The sequence below is a fragment of the Polyodon spathula genome, chromosome 15, assembly GCF_017654505.1.
Source record: "Polyodon spathula isolate WHYD16114869_AA chromosome 15, ASM1765450v1, whole genome shotgun sequence".
NCBI classification, from domain to species: Eukaryota; Metazoa; Chordata; class Actinopteri; order Acipenseriformes; family Polyodontidae; genus Polyodon; species Polyodon spathula.
This window is the reverse complement of record NC_054548.1, coordinates 33,976,869-33,990,984: the sequence shown is the minus strand read 5'-3', so window position 1 is coordinate 33,990,984 and position 14,116 is coordinate 33,976,869. Positions and strand designations below refer to the sequence as shown.

Below are 14,116 nucleotides of genomic sequence, written 5' to 3'. Positions count from 1 at the left end.
TTGAATTATACATTTTAGGTGAAAAGGGAGCAGTGAAGAAAGAGATTCCTCCTCATCCCAAACTTTAATAAACACTCTACCTGCTGATCCCTTCAAGTCGCATCTTAAGCAGCATGAAACTATTTTGGTACTTCAAAAATGTAGCGGGGTCAGTAAATACATTACTGACACAAATGATGCAAACAGAGGTATAAAGTGAAGAGCTGGCTGTTAAAGGTACAACTACAGCTATGGCCAAAAGTTTTGCATCACCCTACATATAAAGTCGAATGAAATCTGCTGGATAATACAGGGAGACCGTCAAACAGCACGTTTTCCTAGATTAATAATAATGTACTGCCAAACATTGTGTGAAATATTCTACAGAGTTATAGAAGTATATTTTTCTAGTATACAGAAATCTATCCAAAGATATATGTTATTATTTTATTAAATTATGGAGTGCCTTTTTCACATTATACTGCTAATTAACGTAGCATTCTATTTCTCAACAAAAACATTTTGCCTGTAGTTCACCGTATTCTCGAAAACAAAGCTCTTGTTGTGACAAACTAATGTGATAACAAGCCGGTATCCAACAAAATTACTCAACAAGACCGCCTCCTTGTGATTGGCATTGTAACCAACCAATGTATGTCCAACTGTTTTTTGAATATCCGAGCAGCCCTATTAGAGAACAGAAGGGCGGGGTCCCAATGCCAAGCGTACGGTGTTTTTATGTCAGGGATCTTGGATGAATAAGAAAGGATGTGTACCACATTAAACGCACTAACGAGACTGGCGAGAATGTAAGCAAAACAACAACAAAGAAGAATCCTACACATACTTCGGCATATTTAAATTACTGCACATGAGCTGAAAAGCTAAGGTAAGTGTACGGTAGTTTGTTGCTTGCTTACTTGTTATGCAGTACACTCGCTTTGAGTGTGGATTGGAACAGTTGAACGGAATATTCCTTATTCTTTGATGTAATAAGGTAGTGCATGGTTGTTTTTTTGGGGTCACGTGTTTTATAGTCGTTTTAAGATTATGTTTTTGAAGAATATACTTGGTAAAATGTGTAAATTCACTGCAGTAAAAGAATGGGGTCCAGCGACCAATGATTCGTTTAAGTAAGTTAGGGATCAGGATAAATATATGAATTGTTTGACAAGTAGAATCATGACTGTTATATTACCAACAACGACGTTGCAGACGTTTCGTGGCGTTGTTTGACAGACTGTCACTGTGCTAGTTACAGCGTTAAGGCCTTGTCACACACATGCCTTAAAGTTGCAGTGCACCACATTCGTGTTAACTACTGTAAATTGCATATTAATAGTTAACACTTCCATGCACTCCAGTTCATTAGAAACTTGACAGTTGCCTTTCCAAATATAATCGTTTGAGCTGCAGGCACACAATACCCCCCCCCCCCCCCCCCCCCGGTCATGTTAAAAAGATACTTCCCTACTTTTTGCAGACGAAAAATTTTAGTGATAATTCTCAGGCATAAATAGAGGATATCGAATGACGTTTGTGGAATAGAGTTTTTATTCGCCGCAGGAGAATGCCCAGTAAACTAGATTGGGGCGAGTGGTTTATGTACGAAATAACCAGTTGTGTAGTGGTAAATAAAAAATAAAGTGTTTAAACCCGTTTGGTGCTCCAGGCCAGGCAGTGGCAGGGTAGGAACATACCTTGACAGTTGTTTCCGTTTTTACATCAGAGGCCAAAATGCATTTCTGGCACTCGGTTCCACAGGGACAGTAACAGTTCTCCAGCATTTATGGAACACACAGGCTCCCTTAAATAATCAACAAAAACATGAACAGATACATTGTTATTGGTCTTCAGCCATACAGTTATTTCTCCTCTCAGGTGTTGTTTAGTGAACAGTGAACCCAGTCACATGAACAGTTCTGTATGCATCCTTTCGCGGGCCTGTCCAGTGTGCTTAACAACAGAACATAAACAACCAATCACAGAACACTCAGTCCAGTTCAGCGGCGCGGGAACTAGGAGTGCTGGCAGTGGTGCTGGAACAGTTTTTATAGTGGGGGTGCTGATATTTATTGAACTAAACTGTAACCCCTGTATGCGCATGCATTCAGTTCCTATTATGTTAAACATGTTAATTGAACAAAGCCAGCATCAACACCTGCTTATCTATTTAAGTAAAACAAAAATCCTTTCAACACAAAGTTTACAACATGCTTACCATAAAACATTTAGAGCAAATCTAGCATGACTACAACACCTTTTAGTGTATTTCCACCACAATCCTGATCCCCAGTGACTGTATACAGTTCTGTGTTGCGTCGTGAACTTGGGAGAACCTGCATTTTATTATTGCATTGTTTTTATTGACACGTTTTAGTCACATCCTCACCTCTGCACCCCTCAGTCAGGTTTGCTCTCGGTTGAGTGGTGGAAGCTGATGAACTATTTTGCAGTCCTAAGAAAATCTTAAGTCGGGTAAGTGTTCTTTCGATCGGTCCAGTATTCAGTCCCTTTCGTACAGCAAGGTTGATCAAATTGAGATGTCTTTCTACTGCGTTGACGTAGTTCAGTGCATTATCAGTAGTGACAGCAATTACTGACTCGTATATTAAAATCATCCAGAATTTCTGAAATACACTCTGCAACATTTTCTGCTTTGTGACTTCCTCGACGCTCTTTGGTTTGCAGAACAAAATCTTGCCGTTCCCAAGAATCAGTAATGCAATGCGCTGTTACGGTAACATAAGCATCGGTGACTAAGGAGGTTCAACCATCTGTAGTTAAAGCAATGTCCTTACAATCATGCAGTATTTGTTTTACATTTGCACGAGTGGTATCATACAGTTTAACTATGTTCTTTGAAATTGATGTGCGACTCGGAATTTGGTATCTTGACTCCATTTCACTGCAAAATTCCCTGAAACAATCACCCTCGACAATGCTGATGGGTCTCATATCTTTGCAGATGAATTTTACAAGAGATTTCGTAATTGCTTCACTTCGTTGACTGGGTAAGTGAAGCAGCAGAAGTTTGTTGAAAAAACACTGTCGTTCGTGGCAGTTTAGGACATGAAGGCCCAGCTGTTTCTGATCCCTCCTCCTTATCGTGTATTTCGCTGCACTCAAGTGGGCGTTTGCATAATTTACATACAACATTTTTTTTATTTTCAATCTGTCCTCCAATGATCCAAAATCCAAAATGACGCCAGTATTTGCTTTTCATACTGGATGGTGTAACAATTGTATGCTCAGGAGCACTATCCATCGTGTTATCACTTTTGTCAGACATCTTTCATTTATGAAAACGAACCAGAAGAGAATTAATCAGTTTTGCGCAGAGACACTACGTTCACCTGAACATGTTGTCACAGACAAGGCCAACAGCAGTTTTAAGACTGTGAAGATACTGGGAACTACACTGAGTTGGCGTCATGGATAATTTCCTTTACAGAGGCAATATGATTTCTGTCCTTTCACTTCTTTCCACCTTTCGATTTCAGATACAAAACCATCGCATGTAACTTTAGCCTTTTAACAACTTGCCCAGCTTGTTTTTTGTACTGTTTTAATGGGAATTGTAAATCCTGCTGGGTACACAGTCTTGTTCTGTAGCAGGGGTGTCCAAAGTTTACAGAGCAGGTGGCCGCATTGCAAGGCTACTGTGGGATCATGGGCCTACAATGTGACCAAATGGCATGGTTTGCAAATTTCAAGTGCATTTATTTGCGTTCCTGTCAACACTGAGTTTTCAAAATAAGGGAGCTTTTGTAAACTGAAATCTTAGTGGCCTGAACTGAAGTGAATAACTACATAAGACAAAAGCATAAAACTATTCCACTTTATTATTTCTTAGAATGATGGACTGTGATACATTGCTCCTTCTAATTGCTTTTAAAAAGGAAAAATATCAAACAGAAAAACAACCATGACATGCTTCACAATCAAATTCTCTCTTGGCTCCTGTGGTTCTTATTGTATTGTAGTAGTAGTTGTTGTAGGTGGCTGATTTGGCAGCAGCTAAAAAGGTCCACTGTAGTTGATTTTGCACAACAGTAAAGCATACTCACTTGGCGTTGTTACTTTCAAATCACACAACAAACCTAAAAGACGAGCTATGACAGCTACTTTTATAAAAAGAAAAAAAAGCTCAAAATTCAGTAAGTCCATCATAAAAAAATAATTAAACCCAAAATACACAGCAACATGGTATTGCAACGTTATTCATTACACTGCACATGTGGCGAATCAGTAATGCCACTGTCATTGTCAACTATCTTTAATTATGCATACATTATCTCTGTATATAAACACATGTTATCAATCGATCTGCATTTCTAAAAGCAATTTTAATAGAAACGCATTTCACTATTTGAGTGACTTTTAGACTTTTCTGCAGAATACTTTGCAGTTTGTGACTCTGGGAACATGTCTACTACAGTCAGATTTGCTTAACTAGTCACAACATGTAAAGGTCTCTGCATATGTAACGATCTTGATCTCCGTTTTTCCTTGGGGAACGAAAGATGTGATTAAGTTAAGTGCTTTTTTTTTTTTTTTTTTTGTGTGGTCTCAAGGCTTACTGCAAACATCATTCTTGCTCCCATGTTCCCTCCATTAAAATCAGTCTGGCATAATTTACAGAAAATATGCCATTTTCCAATGTTGTTAGGATTATGTGAGAAAATGTTGTTGTTCAAGAAGCTTGAAATTTGCATTTATATATATATATATATATATATATATATATATATATATATATATATATATATATATATATATATATATATATATATATACACATACACACACACACACAGTGGCTTGCAAAAGTATTCAGACCCCTGACCAATTCTCTCATATTACTGAATTACAAATGGTACATTGAAATTTCGTTCTGTTCGATATTTTATTTTAAAACACTGAAACTCAGAATCAATTATTGTAAGGTGACATTGGTTTTATGTTGGGAAATATTTTTAAGAAAAATAAAAAAACTGAAATATCTTGCTTGCATAAGTATTCAACCCCCACACATTAATATTTGGTAGAGCCATCTTTCGCTGCAATAACAGCTTTAAGTCTTTTGGGGTAAGTATGTACCAGCTTTGCACACAGTGTCGGAGTGATTTTGGCCCATTCTTCTTTGCAGATTTGCTCCAGGTTGTTCAGGTTGGTTGGATGACGCTTATGGACTGCAATTTTCAAATAGTGCCACAGATTCTCAATGGGATTGAGATCAGGACTTTGACTGGGCCACTGTAGGACATTCACCTTTTTGTTCTTGAGCCACTCCAATGTTGCTTTGGCCTTGTGCTTGGGATCATTGTCCTGCTGAAAGGTGAATTTCCTCCCAAGCTTCAGTTTTTTAGCAGACTGAAGCAGATTCTCTTGCAGTATTTTCCTGTATTTTGCTCCATCCATTCTTCCTTCAATTGTAACAAGATGCCCAGTCCCTGCTGATGAGAAGCATCCCCACAGCATGATGCTGCCACCACCATACTTCACTGTAGGGATGGTGTGTCTTGAGGCGTGGGCAGTGTTAGGTTTGCGCCACACATAACGTTTTGAGTTTTGGCCAAAAAGCTCTATCTTGGTCTCATCTGACCACAAAACCTTTTCCCACATCGCAGCTGGTACACTCTCATGCTTTCTGGCTAACTCCAGACGTGCTTTCAGATGGTACTTTTTGAGTAATGGCTTCTTTCTTGCCACCCTCCCATACAGGCCAGTGTTCTGCAGAGCTCTTGATATGGTTGACTGGTGCACCATTACTCCACTCCCAACCACTGAACTCTGTAGCTCCTTCAAAGTGATTGTTGGACTCTCTGTGGCTTCTCTCACAAGTCTCCTTCTTGGTTGAGCGCTGAGTTTTGAAGGATGGCCTTTTCTTGGCAGTGCCTGGGTGGTTCACAGGTGGAGGCCAATGGTAAGGTAATTGTGTCCTCGTTTGGGCAATTTCTTTTATCTGTGCAAACTGGGAGCATCCACAGCACAGGGGTTGAATACATAAGAAGTATCAAAGCTATGTTCAAAAAAATTGATAACAGCCTCACAAACACAAGGCATTCGGTTAACAAATTTCAAAAGGAAATCACCCGACATGTCTTTCCAGCTCTTCTGCAGCAATTCCCAGAGAGGTGGGGCACTTGTGGGTAGCTTTGCTTTGACTCTTCTGTGCAGTTCGTCCCATACAAATTCTATGGGATTGAGGTCTGGAGACTGGGCAGGCTAGGTCATTAGATTGAGTTGTCCTTCACTTTCCTTCTTCGCCAGATAGTTCTTGCACAACTTTGAGGTGTGTTTCGGGTCATTATCGTGCGGAAGAGTGAAGGACTGCCCAACCAGCCATAATCCTGATGGAATGGCATGCCTCTGAAGTATGCTATGATAGCCATGCTGGTTGAGCTTGCCATGGACTTGGTAAAGATCACCAACTCTGTCACCAGCAAAGCAACCCCAGACCATGACACTGCCTCTTCCATGCTTGACAGTGGGAATCACACATGCAGAACTCATGCGCTCACCCTCTCTGCGTCTTACAAATACTTGGCAGTTGGACCCAAATATTTCAAATTTTGACTTGTCGGTCCATAAGACCGACTTCTACTCCTCAAACGTCCAGTTTCTGTGTTTTTTGGCCCAGTCAAGTCTCTTCCTCTTATTCTGTACTCTTAACAATGGTTTCTTTGCAGCAATTCTTCCAGTTAGGCCAGCTTCACGCAATCTCCTCTGAACAGTTGATGTTGAAACATCTGTACTTCTAGTAGCATTTAGCTGAGCTTGTATTTCAGGGGCAGTTAATCGCCGGTTTCGCAGACTTGTGACTCTAATGAACTTGTTCTTTTATTCTAAGATCACCCTTGGCCTGCCTGACCTTGTTCGGTCCTTATGAGTGCCAGTTTCTTCAAATTTTTTGATGGTCTTGCCACAGCAGTTACAGACACTTGCAAAATTCTTTCGATTTGTCTTAAAGATTGACCTTCATTTCTTAAAGTAATTGCAGACTGTCTTTTTTTTTTTTTTTTTTTTTGCTTAATTGAGCACACCATTTTGTGCTCCCTTACATTCAGGAATGACAAACTTGTGCCTATGCTACCTATATTTATAGTAATCATGGACCCTCACCTGTTAACAATAATTGGTGACAAAAGGTTAATTAGGTAACATGCTAGTTAACTCAGAGAACATATAACAAAGACACTTTTATACTTAGGCCAGTGTTCTAACACCATGTTATACACATTTTAGACTTTTAACTGACTTTGGCTTCAGACTGAAATGCCCTTGCTTTGGGTGACCATTTCATTGAAATTGACAAGATTTACATTTTCATTTAAAAATTTAATTTTGGAATGCAATTCACTTGTGATTATCAGCTTATATAAGTACACTTATCATATAATGAAATATTAAGTGTTTATAGATAAGTTTATACAGTTAAAAGCATAGATAATCATGAAAAACCTGATTTTCAAGCAGGTGACGTTTTTGAAATGAAAAGGGGTTTGTGGAAGGGGTGTGGGTAATTCACTGACTAGGAGACAGACAGGTGTACTTGAAAACACCACACAGGTGCCCAGTTTTATTTTAGATCGGTTCTGTTTTTCTCCGGTAGAGGGCACTGTTGACCGTGGGCTGCCTATCAACGATGATAGACAGCACCACGGAAATACCACAGCTGGTACGCAAACAGCAAATGCACTCGCAGGTGCTCAAAGAAATAATAATGAAAACAGACGGTGAAAAGAACAAGGGAAAACAAAACAGTAACAAAACTACAAATAAAAGGTGCTGCACTCGGCAGCGTTATCCCGGTCGCCGCTACCCGCACGACCCGGATCACCGTCCTACTCTATCGGCTATCTAGCCTGCTCTTTCACAATACGCCGGGGTCTGCCCAAGGATTCCCCGCTCTCTCTCTGTGTGAATCTTTATTTCTCTCCCGGCTGATTCCCGGTCCCGAATCAAAGCTTCCGCACTCTTAGCGCGTCTAAGTGGGCAGACCTGAGGAAACAACAGAGCGTTATTTTATAGGACCAACAATCACCCAAGACCCGCCTCTCAGCCATTCAGAGAGGGGGAAAGTCCACACACCCACTTTCCCACCTCCCCGTGTCACTGCCATGACTCACAGGCGGTTGTTGGGTGACTGCCGCCCTCTTCCTGCAGCCCGTGAACACGCCAGCAGAGTCAGCACAGATCTCTCCCTGTTACAGGGTTTAACAGTAGAGTTTTGAGCAAAATACGGGAGAAAATCTATCCTGGGAGTTGTCCGGGAGAAGTGTTCAAAAAAACGTCCTGGCAAATAAGGAGTTGACAGGTCTGGATTTGTGTTGCTAGTATTTCAGTTTAATAAATTACAAACTTAATAAATGTGTACATTTCTCTGTCAATAACGTGTAGAAACATTAACCAAAGGTATTAGCATGTGTTCCTGTTGCTAGTGACACTCAGTTCAATAAATGAAAAGTGTCAAACCATTTACTATATTACTATTGTTGATAAAAGTAATAATACAAAAATAATGGTAGTCTTGACATTCATTAACTATGCCAATGACAGTAACATCCAATTCAATACATTGTAAAATGAAATTATTACCATGTATTCATGTTGTCAGTGACTATAATAAGTCATTCAATAAATTGTGAAGAATATCATTGCAATCTGCTTGCACGGTATGTGGGGTGGACTGTTTTTTAGGCTCCTTTAATCTACAATCAATTACTATTGAGGCGATGGGTATTGTACATTTCCAGTCAAGTAAGTTGTCACTGGCTAGGGTTGAGTTATCACAAGTAAACACTGCTGTACCCACTGCCTCAGAAATAATCAATTGTATCTTTAAATACTTTAAAGAAGACTATTGTTATGTTATATATATTATAATATATATATATATATATATATATATATATATATATATATATATATATATATATTATATATATATATATATATATATATATATATATATATATATATATATATATATATATATATAGTATATATATATATATATATATATATATGTATATATGTATATATATATGTATGTATGTATGTACAGCTCTGGAAAAAATTAAGAGACCACTGCAAAATTATCAGTTTCTCTGGTTTTACTATTTATAGGTATGTGTTTGGGTAAAATGAACATTTTTGTTTTATTCTATAAACTACTGACAACATTTCTCCCAAATTCCAAATAAAAATATTGTCATTTAGAGCATTTATTTGCAGAAAATGACAACTGGTCAAAATAACAAAAAAAAGATGCAGTGTTGTCAGACCTCGAATAATGCAAAGAAAATAAGTTCATATTCATTTTTAAACAACACAATACTAATGTTTTAACTTAGGAAGAGTTCAGAAATCAATATTTGGTGGAATAACCCTGATTTTCAATCACAGCTTTCATGCGTCTTGGCATGCTCTCCACCAGTCTTTCACATTGATGTTGGGTGACTTTATGCCACTCCTGGCGCAAAAATTCAAGCAGCTCGGCTTTGTTTGATGGCTTGTGACCATCCATCTTCCTCTTGATCACATTCCAGAGGTTTTCAATGGGGTTCAGGTCTGGAAATTGGGGTGGCCATGACAGGGTCTTGATCTGGTGGTCCTCCATCCACACCTTAATTGACCTGGCTGCGTGGCATGGAGCATTGTCCTGCTGGAAAAAACAATCCTCAGAGTTGGGGAACATTGTCAGAGCAGAAGGAAGCAAGTTTTCTTCCAGGACAACCTTGTACTTGGCTTGATTCATGCGTCCTTCACAAAGACAAATCTGCCTGAGTCCAGCCTTGCTGAAGCACCCCCAGATCATCACCGATCCTCCACCACATTTCACAGTGGGTGCGAGACACTGTGGCTTGTAGGCCTCTCCAGGTCTCCGTCTAACCATTAGACGACCAGGTGTTGGGCAAAGCTGAAAATTGGACTCATCAGAGAAGATGACCTTACTCCAGTCCTCTACGGTCCAATCCTTATGGTCTTTTGCAAACCTCAGCCTGGCTCTTCTTTTCTTCTCATTGATGAAGGGCTTTTTTCTAACTTTGCACGACTTCAGCCCTGCCCCTAGGAGCCTGTTTTCGAACCGTCCTCGCCATGTACTTCATCCCAGCTGCCGTTTGCCATTCTTTTTGTAGGTCACTTGATGTCATCCTGCGGTTGCTGAGTGACATTCGAATGAGTTGGCGGTCATCCCGGTCAGTGGAGAGTCGTTTTCGCCCTCTGCCAGTCTGTAGCTTTGTTGTCCCCAATGTGTGCTGCTTGACCTTGTTCTTATGAACCGCCGTCTTTGAAATTTTAAGGATGGAAGCAACCTCGACTCTCACTGTATCCCTCTGCCAGTAAAGCCAGAATTGAACCCTTCTTTTCCTCACTCAAAACTTTCCTTTTCAACTCTTTGGGCATGGTCAGTAGTAATTTTCTGATTCCAATTACTTTTGAGGTACTACTAGCACTGTTTTGCCATCCAGCTGGTCCTATTGCAAGAGGATAGTGATGACCACAGGAGTGGTTTTTATACTTTTCCTCATTAAATAAGATTTGGTTCAGGTGATCCCCTAATCAGTATCTCATTCAGTAGAATGAGGTGTGCCTGTGTTGGAATTCAACAGACACTGGAATGGAATGGCTGCCAACATCGATAATGGATAATTGCAAAGCATATGACATGGTTTATTTAGATTTCCAGAAAGCTTTTGACAAAGTCCCGCACAAAAGATTAATTCTCAAACTGAACACAGTTGGGATTCAAGGAAACACATGTACATGGATTAGGGAGTGGTTAACATGTAGAAAACAGAAAGTACTGATTAGAGGAAAAACCTCAGAATGGAGTGTGGTAACCAGTGGTGTACCACAGGGATCAGTATTAGGTCCTCTGCTATTCCTAATCTACATTAATGATTTAGATTCTGGTATAGTAAGCAAAATTGCTAAATTTGCAGACGACACAAAAATAGGAGGAGTGGCAAACACTGTTGCAGCAGCAAATGTCATTCAAAATGATCTAGACAAGATTCAGAACTGGGCAGACACATGGCAAATGACATTTAATAGAGAAAAGTATAAGGTACTGCACGCAGGAAATAAAAATGTACATTATAAATATCATATGGGAGATACTGAAATTGGAGAAGGAATCTATGAAAAAGACCTAGGAGTTTTTGTTGACTCAGAAATGTCTTCATCTAGACAATGTGGGGAAGCTATAAAAAAGGCTAACAAGATGCTCGGATACATTGTGAAAAGTGTTGAATTTAAATCAAGGGAAGTAATGTTAAAACTGTACAATGCACTAGTAAGACCTCATCTTGAATATTGTGTGCAGTTCTGGTCACCTCGCTATAAAAAAGATATTGCTGCTCTAGAAAGAGTGCAAAGAAGAGCGACCAGAATTATTCCGGGCTTAAAAGGCATGTCATATGCAGACAGGCTAAAAGAATTGAATCTGTTCAGTCTTGAACAAAGAAGACTACGTGGCGACCTAATTCAAGCATTCAAAATTCTAAAAGGTATTGACAGTGTCGACCCAAGGGACTTTTTCAGCTTGAAAAAAGAAACAAGGACCAGGGGTCACAAATGGAGTTTAGACAAAGGGGCATTCAGAACAGAAAATAGGAGGCACTTTTTTACACAGAGAATTGTGAGGGTCTGGAATCAACTCCCCAGTAATGTTGTTGAAGCTGACACCCTGGGATCCTTCAAGAAGCTGCTTGATGAGATTTTGGGATCAATAAGCTACTAACAACCAAACGAGCAAGATGGGCCGAATGGCCTCCTCTCGTTTGTAAACTTTCTTATGTTCTTATGTAGAGATGCTGATTTAAGAAAAATTTGCAGTGGTCTCTTAATTTTTTCCAGAGCTGTATATATTGCTGCATTGTTGATTCCTTGCAAAGACTCTTCGCCCACCTTTTCTTCTGCTCACCCACATATTGATTGTATGCTGCGTGTTTTGTTTTGTAGTAGCGTTTAACATTTATAGTCTTTCATGACACCAATGCCCTCCGTCTCAATTACAAAATATGTTTCTGGGCTTGAAATGTTTGAAGCTCTTGCAGTTTTTTGCTGCCATTGCTTGCTATCTCACAAACTGGGTGCACATAAAAACCGTTGCGTTAGTCTGTCATTAGTGTTCATGCGTAGTACGTGTAAAAATATATTTCTATATTATTATGCAAGTTTGTACGTAATTCTGCTCTCCTGCCTGCTGCTTAATATCAACAAACTGCTTTGGGCTCCTCTTCTGTAAAGGCTGCTGTAAATCAAGTGCTTAGCAACTGCTCCATTTATTGCAGGCCACGTATAAGGTTAAATTGCAGGGGTGCTTTGTTCCGCATTAAAGGGGTTGTTGGGCTGTACTTGGGGCACCCTTGTTCTGTAGGATAGTGATCCGTTCATGATGTGTGAGCTTCACATTGTTTTTGAGTGCTTCATGATCAACTCCAGTTGCAGTATGTATTGTAAAACAACATTCTTTATGTGTTAAACTGCTGGCAGTTTGTTGTTGTTCACTGCAGCCAACAAAAACAGCAGGTGATTCTAAAGCACACTAGAGATACTGGAGTACATGAGGCACACTGTTATTTTTATCAACATTTGTTTTTGTTTTCTACTGAAAAAATTCTGTCCTGATGTTTTGCCATTGTAGTAGTCAAAGTGGAGAGAAGAGAATTGCTTAAGGTTTCAGCAGGTCCAAAAGTTTCTGTTATCCATTTAACCAAAAAAAAAAAAAAAAAAATGTTGAGACATATGAGGACTTTCAACAAAACTACACCTACAGTATATTTATATGTAGACCCATATCAGCCAGCTGCAGCCTGATCAATGAGTCTCTTATGCCTGTCATGAATACCTTTACATGAAATAAATACAGTAAAAGATCAAATAATTAGCAGTTTGTATTTTTTATATACTGAATCACTCTTTTATTTTAAACAGATGTTCACCTTTGTGTCTGTTTTGTTTGATCAGTTGTTCATTTTGTTGTGTAGTCCAATGCACAGAAGTTCATAGTATACACGAAGGAATCTTAATAAAATACAAATAAATTAAAACAGAATATTGCATTTTCACTTTAGAAAAATCCAGCTGTTTTAGTCAAGATTAATTAAACTGAATGAAACATTTTCGTGTTTAACCGTTTTCCTTCAGTGCATTATTCCAACCTTTTTATTTTAAATAAACCTTGGATTTATAAGCTTGACTGATGAAATTTAAAATTCAACTCTGCACAACAGTTTTTAATTTAGACGAAAATCTATACACAACAGGCATACTTAGGGATGTATAATGAGTATTTTTAAAATGCAATTCTTACATCAATTAATTTATGTATTGTGTGTCTTCCGTCCACACTGTAGTTTTTCTCACAGGATGACTGGTGCCTCACAGCTGCATGGCGTACAATACTTCCTTGCACTTGAACCCTGAACCCAGCACCTGCTAGTAGCAGATTTTGCACGTTTCAATAATTTTATAGACTATAAATACATTTTTACATGTACAGAAAAATGCTGACCTCATAAGCAGGCCCCATGTTTTCTTAATGTAATTACTCACAGTGAATGTGAAAATGATTTAGTTTCAACTTAGATTGACTATTTAAATAGTCTCTTTATTTCCGCATTGTACAGTAATGTGTACAATGCCTCAACATGGTTTATTTTGTGTTGCTGGAAGCCTATAGACAGTGCTGCAGTAAAAAGAAAATGTGCTACAGAAGGTATTGATTTGATTTTACCGGTGTTCTGTGTATGGCTACTGTATAGATTTATATGTACAGACAGAATAATTTATACACTTACAATAAATTGGGCACTATAAGTGTGTGGAACAAAATGACTTTTGTGCCTGGGGAGGCAGTCTGGCAGCACTTTGTAAAAAGTTGCAATCCCTGGCTACTCCCCTGCAAAAGAGGATATTTTTTCTAAACGAAAAGTAAAATCTCATGAACTGTAACAAAAATACGCGTACCAGCGCATCAACCCGCAGTCCTGTGTCAGATTCAACTTCCAGGTCTGGGTATATCACCACCAAGCCGTCCAGGTCTGGTGACCAGTAACAATAATCCCCCGGTAATACACAGCAATGTGTACTGCACGGGTTAAACAGGCTTGCAGACCCA

At 39.0% G+C, this 14,116-nt stretch overlaps 1 protein-coding gene across 4 annotated transcripts in view; it reads left to right on the top strand.

The window, feature by feature from the left end:
• Positions 1 to 691: 691 nt before the first annotated feature.
• slc46a3 (solute carrier family 46 member 3) overlaps positions 692 to 14,116 on the top strand; it is a 33,144-nt gene continuing 19,719 nt past the window's right edge. For 2 of the 4 annotated variants that reach the window (XM_041272217.1, XM_041272219.1), the window contains exon 1: positions 692 to 868. The gene's annotated coding sequence lies outside the window, so the exon portion shown is untranslated. Of the gene's footprint in view, positions 869 to 2,428; positions 2,458 to 2,947; positions 2,994 to 14,116 lie in introns of those variants that run through there. The other 2 variants (XM_041272220.1, XM_041272221.1) reach the window with 2 other exon arrangements.